The 19,057-nt window shown below is 39.9% G+C and overlaps 1 protein-coding gene across 1 annotated transcript in view; it reads left to right on the plus strand.

Annotated features, from left to right (window-relative positions):
• The window catches only part of LOC121962833 (phosphatidylinositol 3-kinase regulatory subunit alpha-like), a 213,303-nt gene that overhangs the window by 87,207 nt on the left and 107,039 nt on the right, over positions 1 to 19,057 (plus strand). The window lies entirely within an intron of this gene.

Genomic DNA, 19,057 nt, shown 5'->3' on the forward strand with positions numbered 1-19,057 from the left:
AGTCATTAGGGTTGTAGTGTAGTTTGTTCTCGGGTCAGATCAGTCTATAAATGTGTTGTCAATTATTTTCCTTGTGCAGCAAAGAGTAAAGCAAGTTTGTACAAACTTTATTGGAAGAGTAGAAAGCAATGACAGAGCTGACCAGGGGTTCTATGCATATCTATCCACAAGCTCCCTGAACTCAGTTTAATAAATATGCGAATTAACGTCACAGTGAAATGCCACAATCATATAAGCATGCGTGTAATCTCCATGGACGACCAGGAGTCATATCCACCCTAATATATGAAAGAGAGAAATTTGACCCCCCAAAAATTGTCATCTATCGGTACAGGTTCAAGCTGGTATGTTTAATTACGCTTGGCTGGGTGGAGGCAACACTCTGTCTGCAAAGTGTAGGGGTGTCATGTACCACAAAAGAAGAAGACAGCTGAGATAAAACAGTCAGGTGATGTACTGAACAGTGTCACTGTGAGTTGACCAGGTTATTATTATGGTGTAGGTCAAAACGCACAAACGCACACTGTCTGTGGTGCACAGTCTTTACCACTGTGTGTCCTGTGTTTTACTGAACATCCAACATGCAGCAGCTGGTTAAAGAATTGATACTGAAAGTGCACATAAATATTTATGGTTTTGTTTTTTATAAAACGTGCCTGAATACAAACTGTGCCAGGTGTGCACACATTTTGACGGTGGGGCGCAGTTTGCACCGCACATTTTTGTCCAAACCCAAGTAACTGTGCCCAAGAGATTAATTTTACTATTTCAACCACTGACAAAAACAAGTAGGCCTAGTATCAACAAATAACACACCTGGCTGATCACACAGCTGATCGATGAATGGTCTGAACAGTAAAATGTTCAGCGGGGGAAGGTGACTTCTTCAGACTTCTACAGAAGACTTTGTTTTAGTCTCAGTTTTAGTCAGACTTTAGATAGAATTCTATGAATTTGACAACATATCGCTCCGTCTCTCAACCAGCTGCTCTCTGCCACTTTTGTTGTTATTGGGGGTGGTTTTAGTGATTTGAACTACCTTTGATTTCACCCTTTCTCTAACTGGGAATGATGGTGGGCTGTTAGCAGCTGTAGAAGACGTTTTGCTGTTCTATACTTTAAGAGGCTAATAATAACTAATAACTAATCACTAGACAAGTGCAGGTGATGCAGAATTGCAGGGATTTTTTTTCCAGGGGAAGTACCCTCAGACCTCTCTCCAATTATGTGTTAATGGCTGAACTGGTTTGGGTTGTGTGTGTGCTACTGAGTTAGCTTCCGACGACAGTTTGTTGCTGTGGATCAACCCGTGCTTTGGGTCGGGGGTCGTGTGCTTCTGGGTCAGTTGTGAAACCAGAGTGGCTCCAGACGCCAGACCTGTAGGGTATCTGAAGATCCTCTATTTCTGGTATGGTAATGGAATTACTTACAGTCTTGCAGCGAGCTAGCTTTAATGGCGTGCCTCCTAGTGTGTCTGACAGGAGGTGTTAGGGCTGGGTATTGTCAAGAACCTCACAATTCAGTTCAATCTTGATTCTTTGGGTCATGATTCTGTTCGATTTCGATTCAATATCGATTCAGTTATGTGTGTTGATGTCAGAAATACCCAGATAATTCATTAATACCTTCTGATATGTTTTCAATGAAGCATGCATTATCTGTATTGATTTAGAACAAACTCACATCAGAACTTATTTTACCATTACATTATTCTTTATTAAATAAAAATTTAAACTAAAATAAATTTAAAGCACAGAAAAGCACACGTTTCTGCCCGAGCCAAACTTAACAAAAGTAATAAACATTTATGCAGGATTTGTCAGCCCACATTTGTGTGTGATCCACAGCTTTAGCGTTAGCAACAGTTTGCAAAACATCTGCGTGGTGTCGTATCAAATGTTTACGTAGGTTTGTCGTATTGTTGCAGTGTTTTAACACTGACTCACGAGGCTCAAACACGATGTAACTGTTATCGACTTCTTGTATCCAAACGCTGGCTTTTAGGGTTAGGGTCAAGCGGGGCCTCTGAACAACGTCAATCACACTCCAGTGTCACTCACGCTGCCTGCACGGGAGCGGGGCATCATTACAACGGTAATAATCGATTTCAGGATTTTAATTATCGATATTGAATTGGCAAAAAACATATTGCAATGTATTGATGAATCGATTTTTTTACCCAGCCCTAGGAGGTGGGAGAGGCAGACAGCAAGTCGCCTGTCCATCTGTGTGCTGCTTTCAGGCTGCCTTATTGAGCAGGATGGCACTGAAAACATGATATTAAACACAGTATAAGTTTTATATTTTATTTTCCAAATGTAATAGGATAGTTCATATCACATATCATTTGGTTTTTAAAGTGCACCGAAGCAAAAGCTTTGTTCTGAAAAGTTCAGTACGAATACCTGTTTTGCCCGCCAAATATCATGCAGTGATTGTGGCTCAATCCCAACTGTCCTGTCATGTTTTATTGTAGCCATAATGGACATTTACATAAAATATATGTCTGACAAAAAAACTTTATTTTAACCGATGTCTTACAGAATTCATGTGTGACATACAGTAAGAAAAATAGATCTTAAATATGTGTATTAGTGTATTTAAATTCTCTGCTGCAGTGAAAGGCAGCAACACGTCTGTGAATCTCTGCTCAATAACAAACTGTAGAAGCAACAAGTGGCTCAACAGCAACAGAGCTCCCCAAGCTCAACCCCTCCTCCCCTGTTCGTGTATCAGTCAGCACAAACTCCCGCTGAAATCGTCCCAGGCCTGATCAAACTGCTCAGGCTGAGCGCAGCCCAAATCACCCAGACAAAAAAAGTTGGCCAAGTTTGAGTTGCTGAAGTTCAGGTTTGGCACCACCAGGGAGTGCTCTGACTCCGCACTTTATTTTGGGAAAGAGGTGGGGAACTCACAAAATCAAACTCCAGACTTGAGTGTGAGGAGGAGAGACAGGGAGAAGGAGCATATTAAACATGTAATATTACCCACAGTGTGATACTACTGATTAGGAAAAGGGTTATTTAGTGCATACACTTCATCCATCCTGACCTGAATGGTGGGACAGGTGCATGAAATATAGACTTTTGTTCTTATTTATGCTGACTCAGCAGCACATTTAAACAGAGTCTTTACCCTTCGTATTCTGCTGTGACAAATCCATTGTCTCCAATTTCGCTCTGAAATGTTGGTGGATTCCATGGCTGTCTTTCATTTTGCTATTCAATACTTCAAGACTTTAAAGTGAAAGTTAGGGATTTTTTAAGTGTGGCTGTATGAGATACTTGTATAGGATGATGTATAGCCAGTGTATTCCATACAGTAGCTGGTTGTCAGCGTGCTCCCGGTTTGCAGAATCAGACGGGGCTCCAGGAGTTGATATTAAAACATATTTAAGCCACTTTGAAAAAGGCCTACCCAAAAAATCAATATCACTCTAAGCAAGTGCTGTACAGTATTTAGAGTATTTTCCTCGTCGTCACACAGCCTTTTTCTTTGGCACTACATTTCTCATCTGCTGCCAGTCAGCTGTTTGGGTCAGAAAGTGCTGTTAGAAGCTGTTAAATGATCGGAATGATACAGAACTTCATGTTGAAAACACTCTCAATACAGCATTCACTGATATTGTATATTGTAGGTAGGCCTTTTTGGCTAAAAAAAGTGGCTAAAAACATGCTTTGATATCAACCCCTCTATACAGCAGGGTAATGCTGAAGTGTGGTGTGCACGGCCCGTCTGTTTCTGCAAACCAGGAGCATGCCGCCCACCAGCTACTGTATGTAATACATTGACTATACATAAGTATTTTATACAGCACCACCTTAAAAAAATCACAACTATCCTTTTAAAGTAACTTTTCTGTTACTCAAGCAATTGGTGAACAACTGTTGTCATTTTCACACCTGTAGTTCTGTTCACACTGACTCATTACAATTAAACCAATAGTGCACATGCAGTTATGTGGACTGAGAGGTGACTTGCTGATTGGACGGTTTTTGTGGTGTGATCTAAATCATCGGTGCTATGTGGTTCTCAAGTGGACTGACACCTACCTTCCTAAGTGTTGCAGAGTGGTTGTTTGAGTTCAGCTGACAGCTTAAATAAAAGCGGTTAGTTCTGGGAGCAGCCTACAGTGTACCTTCATCTTGGCCCCATGTTTGCAACTTTGCTGCAACAGTTTGAAGAATATCCTTAAGCCGGAATACCACACATAACTAACGACTGAATCAAGTCATGTGGTCGTTAGGAACCAGCAGTTTGTCCATGGTGAGGGCCCAGAAAGGCCCGCCAGGAGTAAACTTCAGCATTGATGGCATTCTTTGGATGTAATGATGTTTAAAAAACTGAGCCCTATTTTTTTCTAATAGAGGTTCACCGGTAGGTCATCTTTATTTTTTTTTCTTTATCTTTATTTTTTTATTTATTTATTTATTTTTTTGACAGCCCTGTATGGAACCAGTATACATTTGCAGTAAAAATGAAAGTCTTTGGGCCAAAATGTTGAATATAAAAACAAAGGTCACGAACATTGCATAGTGGTTTTTAAGCTTATATTCACAGATTATTGTCCTTTTAAGTTACTTTTGATTGTTGATGCCAAATTCTCCAAATTCCTGCAATTGTGCATTAAAAAAATTGTTCTATGTGACACCCTTGCATGTTAACACCTGAGCCTTTCAGGGTTGCCCCTTATACCTGATCATGATATTACCATCTGTTACCTGTTTACCTGTGGAATGTTCCAACTAGTGCTTTGTGAGAATTCCAAGGAGGGGAGTCTTTAGTTGCCCCATCCCAACTTTTGTGGAAGGTGTTGCAGGCATCAAATTCAGAATGAGTGTATGTTTACAAAAAAATTGATCAGATTGAGCATTAAATATCTTTTTCTTTGCACTGTGTTCAGTAGAATACAGGTTGAACAGGTTCTGTAAATAATTACATTATGTTTTTATATGCGTTTTACACAACATCATACATAACCTGGTTAAACCTTGACATGTCCAGGTGGTGTCTCACACCCTCCTCCTCTTTTTGCATTTCTCATGAGAACAAAACAGTGTTTTTGCAACTTAAATGTATTGGATTGTGATGTTGATTCGAACTTGAGAAATATCTGCTGCCATACACACAGCTCCACTCACTTATCGGAGCAGCTCCAGTCTGCATACGTCTTTGCCCATCAGAGGCACAGCAGCTGATAATTGATAGTGTTGATAGGGTCCTTTTTATGACATTTAATCAATCAGATAGAACTATGGGTGGGACAGTAAACTACAGAATGATGACTACAGACAGAGTGGCGGTAGCATCAGAGCAAAAGTAGCACATTTTTTTTAATTTAATTTATTTATCAGCCATCGATTTAAAAATGTTAATAATTGTAAATATGCTGAATCTTGCAGCCCATAATTTGTCAATCCCTAGTTATTCATAGAAGTATTAGAGCAAGTTTTGGATGAGTGTTTGGCAAAATTCATAGTGAATATTAAAGCAGGATTTATTGAGCTGTCAACACCATCAGCAGTGCACAAAGCACCAACCCCGTCAGTCTGTCAACACTTTAAAAGATCCAAAAGGATGAGAGCAGAGAGGTAAATTCAACCTTTTAGCACTATTTTGAGAAAAACCATTACTAATTATTAAAAATGACATTGATAATAATTCCCCTAAAATACCCTAGGGTCTGCTCAGTGGTTTCAGAGAAGAGGAAATATTTCCCGGTGCTGTTTTAAACTCATTTCCTAAGTTGTGATTCCAAGTAATATTTGAAACTATGAAAATCAGCCCCACACTGTCTGAAATGCTTAATTTCCCTTTAAAGGTTTTATCCAGAAGATCACGATCATAAGACCCTAAAATGAGAATAAATTACTTGTTATGACGGATATTTTTTACAGTGCACCTCCAATTATCTTCAGAGTACGTCAACAACTATACAAATCCAATACAGGATAATAGAGTATAAAGAATAGATTACGTGTAGAAGAAGGCACACGTGCTCCTACAAACGCACACAAACACACACACAGATACTCCTTGGGCAGTGGTGGGAGGTCAGCATGGGGCCAAAGATATGCACATACTCAAAGTAATTGACTGAAAGGAGTTGACATGTAGGCACTCAGAGGAATTTAGCATGCAGACTTGACACGCACACCCACATATATGTTGAGACAGAAAGGGGGCTGCATGGGAGAAATCCTACGCACGTTATGATGGAAAATGCAGAGAAATGCAGCCGCTGACATCCAGCAGTCACACCAGCTTTATGTACAGTAAGTGGTCTGATAGACACTGACAGATCCTATGGAATATATATGAAAAGCAGAAGCTTGTGTGCAGATTTGTGCTGACATGTTGCTGTAATGTTACGTGAACACACAGGAAGGAAAAGTTTGGCGTTATTGTCACAGGGCAGAGAGGGATGGTGTGATGACTGTGATGTGTGAGGAAGGACTATAGGAGGGCAAAGAAAAAGAAAAAGAAATGTCCCTCTGACTTTGTCTTGTTGTGACTTAGAAAAATATCTCTTGTCATTTTTTTGTCTTTTTGTCATTAGGCGACTTTTCATTAACCCTCAAATTGCGTGAATTGAAATCACAAATATAAAATATGCCTAGTAGGAGGTGGTATTTCAGGCGATTCGAAAACGCCGGATTTAGCAAAAATGCAATGGAAACACTTTTTTGGCTGTTATAGGCCACATCATGCTGTGGCTTTGTGCTTGTCTGTAGGAACTGGCCCCCTCATGATGCAGCAGGAGCTACAAGAGGTGTTATTGCATCGCGTAACTGACAAAAGTTGAGCGGATCAATTGAAAGTTTTGAATCCACAATTCAAAATTGTGAACTGCCACCTCTAAGAACTCCCTCACACATGGCTGCTCCCACCTATAAGGAGCTTGCCTTTCCATTATTGCTCGCATAACACATCTACATCCTCTTTGATTGGAAATTATGATGGCTAGTGCGCTGGCTGCAATAGAAATAAAGAAATAAAATGCTAATGTTTAGAACATCCATCGCTATGCTTCTTGGAATGTTATCGCAAAAGGAGAAAGCATATAACATGACTCAGTGGAAATGCAGTCTACTCGCAATTGTGTTTTATTGACATTTTGAAAATATCGCTTAAGTTTTGCGCAAATCTGTAATGGAAACCCACCTTTTGTGTGTTTGAGTTGCACTGGCAGGTTGCACTATAGTGGCATTTATTTGTGTTGAAAAAAAAGTCTAAAGAGGAGGAGAATGTGGGCACAGTCCAGGCTGAGGAAAAGAGGCCAACTTGTCCAATTTTGACATGAGCTCAAAGTAAGCATTAGCATTATTAGCATTTAGCAGAGTTATGCTGATCAGTTTGACATTTCATGCTGCATTTCGATTGGTTGGTTGTTAGACGTAGGTCGTAGCAGCAGTCACACAGTGAGATGGTGCGACACTATCATAAATTTATCCTAGGCTGAATTTGATCACAAGACCATGACAACGACTGTCCTTGAACCTCTCACTGTGCAACATAGGACCACCGTTTTAGAGCCACGACCAAAGATATCGCCACAATTCTTTCATGATGGTCATCTTTTGTCTGGGACAGCCCAAAATCACACAGTGTATGCCAGACATAAACGGGGTTAAAAGTACCTGTCAAAGTTTTAACTGGGGGATCTGCACATCTGGACATTTATTCAACAGACAATCCTCTCAGTGTCATTTTGTCAAAAGAACATAACATTTCTTTATCACAGAAGAGTGCAGTTAATGACCTGGATCAGTGTTCTGCAGAACTGGTTGGGAATATTAACGGATCATTATTAGAGCGTGATGCAACATCAATCACTCTGCAGGAGGAGGACCAGAGCTGCTGCACCGCTTTGTGTGTCTTTGTTGTGTTTGAGCTGCATGAGTTATGGAACAATGTTATGTAACAGGGAGTTGTTGCATTGTGCAGGAACTCTCAGGCTGTTGCACACATCCCGCCTAATTGATCTGTGTGTGTTTGTGTGTGTGTTTGCTGCATATGTACAGTATTTTCCTATTAAAGTGAGTGTGTTTGTCTGTGTGTGAGTGTTTTTGCATGTGTATGTGTGCGCATGCGAGTGTGTGAGGCTCAGAAAGCTTTTTAGAACATTACCTCATCTAGTTGACCTCCGATTGGTACAAGGCCCAGACGTTGCCATGGTGATAACTAGCCTTTTTTAGCTGGTTGGTTCTGCCGTGCCCACACATCACTCTATGTGTTGGCCCAGTAACTCTGAGTGTGTGTGTGTGTGTGTGTGTGTCTGTGTGTCTGTGTGTCTGTGTCTGTAAGTTTTAGAACCTGCAGGTGACAACATGTGCAAAAAGTGAAAACATTTTGGAGGGGACAGTTTTTGGACACTGAGCACTTTGTGAGACGTGAAGACATTTAGGAACATTTTTTAACATAAAGGACATTTTTAAGATGAAAACATTTTGTCTAGTTAGGACTTGTTTTTTTTTTTTTATCTGGAACATTTTGCAAAATATGAATTTCATGAAAATTGCAGACATTTTAAATATTGTAAGGACATGTATTTAAAAGTTTGGACATTTTGGAAAATTTGGAAAACCCTTGAGGGTAAAGACATTATTTTTAAGAAGATATGATTTTTGACAGTGAGGTCATTTTGGAAGACAATTGCAGAGAGTGGAATTACACTGGGACTTTGCTGACATTTTTAGAAAGTGCTTACATTGATGGAAAGTAAAGAAATTCTAATTGGACAGAGAGAACATTTTTTAAAAACGAGAACATTTGCAGAACGTGAAATCATATTTGGAATGTGAGAACATTTTTTGAAAGTGTGGACATCTGTGGGGAGTGAAGACATTTTTGAACACTGGGACAGTTAAGCATGACGTGGACTCTACTTTTTTTTAATTGAAGACATGTTTTGACTTTCAGGACAATATAAGGATGTGGGGACATTTTGGAAAGTATAAGGACATTTGACATTTAATAATGTGAGGACATTCATCAAAATCTGGAACATTTTGGAAAGAAAAGGCATTTTTTGGACAGTGAGGACAATTTTGAAAACAGTGATGACATTTTCAGAAAGTAAAATCACATTTGGACCTTGAGGACATTTGTGCAAAAGGAAGACATTTTTGAACAGTGAGGACATTAAAGCAAGATGCCTGTTTTGTTTTGGGTTTTTTTTAAATTGAAGACATATTTGGACTGTGAGTGCATTTTAGGAAAGTGGGGACACTCGCAGAAAATGAGGACATACTGTATGTTGTAATGCAAGAACATTTTTGAAATATAAGGACATATAAAAAAATAGGACATTTATTAAAATCTATGAATATTTTGCATAGTAAGTGCACTTTTGGACAGTGAGGACATTTTTTAAAAGTGATACTAATTTATTTTCAAAGTGAGGTTATTTTTGTAATGTGGACACTTGAAGAGAGAGAACATTGCACAAGACATGACTTGACTTTTTTGATGAAGACATGTTTTGACTTTCAAGGCAATTTAAGAAAGTGGGGACATTTTGGAAAATATAAGGACATTTGGCATTAATAATGTGAGGACATTGATATAATGAGGACATTCTTGGAAAGTGAGGATATTTGAGGAAGAGTGAGGACATTTTTGCAAGATGCCGGCTTTTTTTCTTTTTTTTAATTGTCTTCAAATGTTTCCTTAAATGTTCCTTCTTATCAGCTAGTTGTTTAAGGTTAGACTAAGGTTATGTTTGGGGTTAGAAGTTCAGAGCAGTGGTTCCCAACCGGCGGTTCGCGGTCCAAAAGTTAGTCACGGGTCCATTCTGAACGGACCACAAATTACTGGTGAATGTGTCAAGTACAAAGTAGTAGTGTACAAAAGAAAAAATACACCTTATTTTGAAGTGACTGTGAATTTCTGGCACAGAGCTTTTATTTTGTAGCACTGTTTTGTTTGTTCTTGTTGTATGTTTTATTTCTCTGTCTTGTAAGACAATGGGGTGTTTTCATTTTGTGAAAGAAAATTGAATACTGATGTGTGGACCTTCAACTAATGAGAAACTGGACCCCATGGCAGGACCAGTTCGGAACTGCTGGTTTAGGGAATACATTATGTCAACCAGTTCACAAGTATGTATAGAGACACAAACACATGTGTGTGTTTGTGTGTTTGTGTGTGTGAGTGTGTGATAACACACAACACACTAGCTAACTGCATATGAATAAATGGGCATATGGGCATTTTTATCACTGCTGGGTTTGTGTGTGCGTTTGTACACTTTGACTTAGTTAGAATTCGTATGATGATTACATGAGCGTGCTAACAAGACATGCACACACACACACACACTGCACCAACTTGTCAGGCACAGAGTGGGCAGTCTCTGTTTTGGAAACGATGACTCATGTTGGCTCAGACTGTAGCGGAATACACTTTGTCCTCAACACAAACTCTACACTCTGACACACACACACACACACACACACATTTACTGTATATACATGCAAACATATAGAGGCATCCTGAAGTTCAGTCTGCAGCTCACCCACACATTCATGTTGTGTAATAATTTCTCAAACTTTAACGGACATAATGAGAATCCTCTCCACCCACCTCTTGGTTCACATAGATGGAGCCGTCCTTTCTTCCTTCCCATCCTCCCATCCAATCTGTTAACTGCTCACCGTTAACAACCAATCAACCAATCTGCAGCCCCGGACCCATTAAATAATCTTTTATTTCACTGCACCTCCTTTATGTACTCTTCAATCTCCTTCTCTCCCTTCCCATCTTCTATCTCTTTCTCTCCCTTTTTTATTCTCTCATTCATCACCATCCCTTTTCTCCCCCCTTCCTACCTCGGTGACAGGAGCCGCTGAGTTCAGCAAAACACAAATTAAAAGAGCTCCTCTGCTCCATCTCTCCATCCTCTTCTTCCATCTCCATCCCTCCATCCTCCCCATCCGTCCTCCCTCTTGTGTGTCACTGCCGGCCCTGCTATTGGTCGGAGGTGATGTCATCATCTTCCTCTGGCGCCCGTCAATAACCTATTAGAAGCTGGCGTTTTTACAGTCAGCTGGGGAGCGAAGAAGTGCAACCACACACACAGGCACAGTGGACGTGAGGTGGAAACCTAAAAGCTTGTGACTGCAGAGGTGTGTCAGCGTGTCTTGAAGGAGGTATTTGGTCAAACTGATGACTGATTCTTTGTCGCCAAATGCAGCAAGTTCCACGTTTTGTGGTGTGAAGGAAAACTGTATGAAAGGGAAGTGTCTTTTCTCCTCTCAGCAGTCTTTCATTCTTCTTTTGTGTGACTTCATTTAGCATTTTCCACCGAGGATAGAAAACTCGATGCAGAGATGTGCATCCATGTGTGTTTGTCTGTGTGTGCATTACTTACATCTATAGAGATGAACTGTAGCTGCAACTAAGCAGCTCTATTCCTTAAAAGGGATACTTTGCCGATCTTCACCCAGATTTGTATCAATACAATGTGGGTAGTATGTGGGGATGAACTGTGGTGAACTTCCCTCCATTTAACTAGTGCCCACCTGCAGATACTCCGCCAAATGATGTAAAATTCATCATAAATTTGGCAGTGTTTTGCCGGCTCTGCATTTTCATATTGTCCGCCACCACAAACACAAAGGAAACTCAGTTGTTACTTTTCTCAGCTTAAGGAAAGTTTTACAAATGTAAAAACAAAATTCACTTAAAGAATTTATGATAGAATGAGTCATAATTGCCCTTGTTTGCATTTTGAGATGTCCTGGAAACAGTTAAACAGGTATCAATTTTCCAATGGTGGATAAAAGCTTTTAGGCAGCAGGGAATTTTTCGCTACAATATTGTTAGTGTCCACTGGTAAAAAGTGGAGACAAGGCTGATCAGCTTTCCTGGGGGCCTGTATTAAGTTCACACCAGTGCATAGCCTTGCCAGCACACTGATCTTGGGGCATTTCAAGACTGAGGTAGAGTGATGTAAAAACAAACTACAATGTCATGTGATACTGAGAAGACATGGATTTGGAACAGTTTTGATAATAGAAGCCATGTTTAAATGAGAACAGCCCTACTAAAAAACAAAGTCTTTCCAAAAAAAAAATCTGCACTTATATGATAACATTGTGAAAATTATCCTCATGTGCACGAATTCACAAAAAAAATTGAAAATGCTGCAGTATTCATGCCAGGCTTGTAGTTGGTGTTGTAACTTTGTAATGAAACACCATAGAAGAACACCAAGTGCTGCGCATAAAGGCTTTTTTCTACCGATTGGTGAGTATAAACAAACAAAAAGACGATGACGAACGTACGCACGAGAACCGACAGTGCTGATAAACTCAGTAGAGTCAGCAGCAAAAACTCAGCTCAGTATTCCGCCATTATTGTTATTGTTGTCCTCCTACTTGCACATGGTTATCTGTGTGGAACATAATGCACATGCGTGAAATGCGGCCGTGACGTCATTGTTATCACAAGATCCACGCATTGTCAGTCTACAGGGGGACAGAAGGTGCAGCGTGTTAAAAAAAAAAATTACACTCTGGAACCCGGTTTAAAAAGTTAGCATTGTCAGGCCCCCAAAACACTGTTGCTGTTTTGACCAAACCACAACAAAAGTTTAACATTTCTTGCAAGAACCGTTGCCGTGTTAGAGTCTGTCTTGCCTTTGGCGGTCGCTGTTTTTGTTTTTTTTTCTCCTTGGTTCTGGCGCACCGCCTGATGTCATGATTCCAGACAAATCTCAGTGAAGTCTATTCAAAGGTCTGGTCCCAGGAAAATTCACCCTGTGATTACATATCAGATTTATACTGAACAAGTCCAATACATTCGGAAATGTAATGTACATTGCACCCACAGAAAATTTTCTCTAGCACCCTCCTCCTCCCCCTACTCCTCCTCCTCCCTGATCACTGAACAAGCTCTCAGCATCCTTTTCAATGATGTCATCCTTTGCACAGTGCTGCTGTGACCAAACATAACCCCAAACACACTGCAAATACTGTTTGGATTTCTGTATGTAAGTACACTGATAGCCTTCTCTTCTCTTCTCTTCTCTTCTCTTCTCTTCTCTTCTCTTCTCTTCTCTTCTCGTCTTGTTTCGTCTCGTCTCGTCTCGTCTCGTCTCGTCATCTCTGTATGCTCACTTCCTGTCTCAGATTCGTATCTGTGCCATATGCTGCTCGGAAACATGAACGTCTAAAGTGATACCTGTGGCTTCACCGTCTGTTGGAAACACACACAGTTCTGACATCTTTTGTTCTCTCTTCCGTTCACTCCTCACTAGCATGCTAATGTTTTATTCAGACATCTTTCAATGTGTGACTTTCAAAAGATGCATTTGAAAAAAAATTTACTTGAATACTCTTTGACATGTAACTTGAGTCTCCTCAGCTGGGATTGGTGGCCTATTGTGCAGTAACCCTGAATAATGCCCTCCATTCTGATCCTGCCTTTTTGCCTTACTCACTACTAAATCCTTTGAAACATGGGTGAATTGATTGGATTTCTTTCAAAAACATGGGAAGAAGGTGACAAAAGAAGAAATTAGTGAAAGGTATGGAAAAATCAGTTAAAAAAAGAAGAAAAAATAGAAAAAAAATCAAATTTAAGATAAATAAATACATAAATAATTAAAAATCAATGGGGCGGCAAGTAGATCAGCTGGTAGAGGAGGCACCCCATTTTTGATTCATCCATTTTGGCTTTGATTCCACCCTTGGCTCTTTGCTGCGTGTCTGCGTGTCACTCAGAAGACTCTATGTTCCCTCCCTTCACTGGAAGGCTTTTATTTTGAATCAACTGAACTTTCATTGACGATAGTTTAAAATGTAAAATGTTAATAAAGCAGCGAAATAGAATCTATTAGAGTTCATTTGGAAATGTACATTATCCTAAATTTAAAATATCAGCGATAGCACATCTGCCATTTAATGTTTTAACAAATTTTTTAATTGCAGATTGTGGATAATTTAAAGCAACATTAGCTCCAGACTTCAGCCTATCCAAACATATGATTAAAAAATATACCATAGGGATTAAACATTTTTGAATAGAATTTCCTTTAAAGCCACATTTCTATTCAAACTGCAGCCTTCATAGACTACAAAAGCATACTTAGAGTGATGTTTTTTTCTAAATCTTAAGTCCTGACTCAGCAACTGGCAGTTTTGCACTTTGACCGAACTTTCACACTCTGCTTCAACTCTAATGTGACAAGCCTTCTGTCAGATCAGATTGGTGGCTTTTCCAATGTGAGATACAGTATTTGAGATGAAAAATTAATCATAAGGTATTTGGGTGGATGCAGTATATTGTTGAGGCCGACAAACCAAAACCAGATCTGTGTGAAAATGTGCTTTCTTTTCACAGAAGCTGATTTATCCTTTAAAGCCGATTCTCTCTTAACTATTATTAAATTTTGGCCTTTGGGTGAACTTCTTTTGCTCTCTGAAATCAGTGTCTCACTTTTTTCTCCTTTCTTTGTTCCGTCTGCCAGTTTGAGTGTTCCTGGGCCTCCCTTTCTTTCTCTCTCTGTGTTATTATTTTCTTTCTGTCTCCCCGTCCGCCTGTTGCATCTCTCTGAGTCCATGTTGTGATATCAGTGTGTGTGAGTAGAATGCCAAGGACAGATGGGTAGACGGAGAGGTAAGCGAGTTCACACACTAGCGCATACACATCATACACACTCGCACAGCAGCAGCAGTGAGAAATATTTGACTATATTCAGTAAAGAAATGGAATAAGTTCAGAGGGTTCAGAGTGAGATTATAACCCTGGGTACCATACATACACACACACGCAAACCCTGTAAATGTCTTACTGTGGTCAGTGAGGAATGAATGTTTCCCTGTCTCTCTTCTGTCTTTTTTTCTTCTTTCCTAAATCTATCCATAAATCTATCTTGTTTGGTTCTCTGTTTCACTCTTGCCAAGGTGCAGGGAACAAGCCACCTCCTCTGACCTTAGACATGTCCCTGCATCACCCCAAGAAACCACGCTTAGGAGAGTTCATACAGACACAGACCGTGTTTACTTATCTCCTTGCAGTCCTTAAGTGAAAAGGGCACTTCAGGACAACTCTGGAGGGTAAATTCTGTTAAAAGCAATTTAAACCAACTCTCAAATTACAATATACCTCCTGATTATTTATGCATACTGTCCACACTGCTTGTGTGAACAGTCTCATTCCTGGTATCTGTCTTCAGCACATGGTGGAGGACCATGTTTCTACCTACCTACTTACTAGGGCTGGGTATCGGTACTGAATACCTATAAGGTAATGAGCAAAATGATAAGGTACCAAGTTGTGTCGACACGTGCCAAGCAAACGATACCTGCATTCTCTTCCATTCATGTGTTGGGTATCAGATTAAGTACTCCAGTGATATCAGTATCACCTTAAAGGTCCAGTGTGTAAGATTTAGGGAAATTTTGGCAAAGATGGAATTTAATGTAATGAGTAAGTTTTCTTTTGTGTGTAATCATTTAAAAATTTGAATTGTTGTATTTTTATAGCTTCATGCCAGCTACAGCTGAGGCTGGAAGCATTATGTTTTCAGTTTGTTGGCACATTTGTGTGAACATCCGTCTGTACACCCATCCTTTTCTTGTAAACATGATATCTCAAGAACACCTTGAAATTTAACACTAATGACCACTTGTACACATGGATGGACTCATTAGATTTTTGTGGTCATAGGTCAAAGGTCAAAGTCACTGTGACCCCGCCTGTCTTGTTCTTGTGAACACGATATCTTGACAAACACCTTGAGAAAATTATTTTCAATTTCTTGGTCTTGGATCCTGGCTTCAATCTTGGCTGTGCCTGGATCATGGTGCTGGCTCTGCTGATGCTGTGACCCTGCTGATGCTGTGACCCTGCCTTTGGCCATGCTTGTGCTGTGGCTGCATTGATACTGTACCACCGGCTGGCTTTGATTGTGGTCTTGGTTTCCCGTTGCTGTGGTCCTGTCTGAGACTGCGCCTGTGTCGTGGGCCGTGGTTGTGCAGATGCCGTGATCATGCTTGACGCGACCTTTTACTGCCATTATTATGAGTCATGCCTTCACTATCAATTTCCGCGTGGGACTCTTATCAACACCTAAAATATTTGCATGTAGTATCACATGCTATCATTGAGTGCATTTAATAATTTCCAGCTATCACTATTGTTATATGACATGCTATCGGTACCATTATTGCTGTGCTGTTCTCTCTCTCTCTCTTTCTCTTTCCTCTTTGTCATTATTGTAATTTAAATGTTATTTACAACATCTATTGCACGTATGTCCGTCCTGGAGGAGGTATTCCTCCTTAGTCGCTCTTCCTGAGGTTTCTACAATTTTTCCCCCCCGTTACAGGTTTTTTGGGGGAGTTTTTCCTTGGACAGGGTGAGGGTCTAAGGGCAGAGGGATGTTGTATGCTGTAAAGCCCTCTGGGGCAAACTGGGTTTTGTGATAATGGGTTTTATAAATGAAATTGGCTTGACTTGTGGAGGCATACAACAGTGTGGCGGTATTTCTCATTGTTTCCTTAGAATGAGTAGTTCGTATCTACAAAAGTGATCAAAAGTGATCAAAGTTCATTGCCATGTTTCTACAGTAGCCCAGAAGCAATGTCTCTAGATAGGGATGTTTCTTGTAGGTAAGCACAAAAAAAACACCAATCAAGCTAACAAACATGTCTGTTTGTACATAAACACATAAACCCAATGTATCTGCAGGCCTAGTAAATAGTGTAATAAAGTTTGATGCAGAGATGTTTGATCACAAACTGTTACGATGTCTTTAATGGTGGCTTTAAATGTTAAATGTTTCCTCTGTGATTCTTCAGATCTTTATTGTGTTTAGTATCCACAGTGTAGTGTGTTCTTGTGGAGAAATGAAACTGAAACTGGCTTTAAACTGGTCACAAAAATAAAGATTAAACTTACAGAAAATAGTAGTCACCCTGATACTTAAATGTGTGTGATGGCTCACACAAGAATTACAGATGTGTTGAAAGAACACCTTCTCAGTAGTATATTTGGATAACAGCTTGGATAAAACATTTTATTTTTGGCCACAGAAAATCATTTCACATCACTTTTACTTTTGACTTTATCTTTCCCTCACATGAGCCTTGACTTTATGACTCAGAAAGAAGTAAAGGCTAAAATCTGATTCAAATTTAAAGCAGGTTGATGAGAAGCTCATATTCCCAGAGGCTGTTTCAGCTCCTCAGCTTTACACTGTCAGGAACAGGGCTGGATTAAGCCAGTTGAGGGCCTTGTAAGTGGGCCCCTATTTCACCCCCTTGCCTTTAAGTGCCCCACCATGTACTATGTATTCAGTGGAAATGAAATTACTCAGGGGTGTTATGAAAATCCATCCTTGGTCAGCATGTGTGAGGCTGCAGTTGTCCTTTTATGTTGGTTCTGTTAAGGTATTTTCTAGTTTTAATTGTGCTCACTATGGCTGTCTTAACATGCATATCTTTGAGTTTTTTATTTTATTCTTTATATGTTTACGGGTTGTCCATACATTCTTATGTCTGTGAGTTCATACATCCATCCCGTTCTTGTGATTGCGATCTCAAGAAGGCCAGAGGGAACTTCTTCAAATTTGGCATAAACGTTCACTTGGATGCAACAATGACGTAATTAGATTTCGGTGATCATAGGTCAAAGGTCAAGGTCCTTATGACCTCATCTGTCTCATTCTTGTGAAGTAGTTGTCTCAGCAAAAGGTCCATTTAGTGTTTGTTTAGGGTTTTCAATCATGTCACATGATCTTCATCAGCAGATGGAGGCAATCCAGTTGTCACGGAGTTATAGATATTCAAGTTTTAATTTTGCTGTGTAGTTTCATTTTTAAGCAAACATGGATGGCTTTTGGGAAAAGTTTGCCAAGAGGGCTTTCTGATAGAGGAGATTTTTTGGATAAGGTAAGGGGTAAAAAAAAAAAAAAAGAAAAAGCGCTTTGGGTTGAAATGAATAGTAAGGGCTATGATTAGGGTGAGGTTAGGGTTAGGAAAGCAGACGTCTCCCATGTCCACAGGGACAAAAAGTCCTTAACGTGCTAAGAAAAAAAATGGACATCTGAACACATTTTTGCTGCACAGGATGAGTTTGTAATGACTGGCTTGCTGTTGAGTCAGTGTGGTTTAAGAGTTTGATTCATGTCATGTTTTTAAAAGTTCAAGTGTGTGTGTGTGTGTGTGTGTGTGTGTGTGTGTGTGTGTGTGTGTGTTATGCTCAGCTGATTCTGACTCATCTGCTTTAAATTTGTGGTGATATTTAAAAACAGACGAGTTCATCACACTGAGGATCCTCCATCGTCTGTCACCTCCAGTGGTCTCCTCTGGTGTCAGACGGTAGATCAGTGTGTTAGTTCTGCAGTGTCTGTCACCTCTGAGATCTGTCTCCGTGTGTGTCTGTATTTGTGTACATGCAAAAACTTATTCTGAACTTAGTTTTGACAATCATCCTCTGATAAATTGGAGTCATAGGACCAGAAACCTTCTGACTGTTTTTCTTCATAATACTTCAACGTGCACATCTCTTGACCTCTCTGTCTCTCACACACAGGAAGATTTCATCAGTATCTGACGCTGTCGTCATGTCCGTCAGGAATGTTTGAACCCTCCTGTGTTTCTTCATGAATCAGCAAACCCATCATCAGTCTGTGTGTTTTCATTTTTTCATGCTATCCACAGTATCTGAGAGTGAGTGTGTGAGATGAAAGATGAAGATTCACTTCAGTAACAACACATTTGGGCCTCATGCAGCAATGTTCTCTTAGATGTTTCTGATCTTTTCTCCCAATTTTCTGATAAGAGAAAATGTTAAGAGAAGTCAATTCCAGATGCAGCAAATGCTCTTAACTATCTGAATTTGCTCTGCCCAGGTGTGCTCAGTGATGAATCTCACTGATCATAAGCCACCTGTTGGCACAGGTAACACTCTCCAAACACTAAATAAGGGCAGGTTTTGTGCCATGAGCAAATGCTGACACATGGCCAAGACTGAAGACATCAAAAAGGCTGTAAGAAGAAGAACTGCAGTTGTGAAACTGATGAAGGTCTGTTGTTAAATAAAC

This window comes from Plectropomus leopardus, chromosome 3 (genome assembly GCF_008729295.1).
Source record: "Plectropomus leopardus isolate mb chromosome 3, YSFRI_Pleo_2.0, whole genome shotgun sequence".
Classification (NCBI taxonomy): Eukaryota; Metazoa; Chordata; class Actinopteri; order Perciformes; family Serranidae; genus Plectropomus; species Plectropomus leopardus.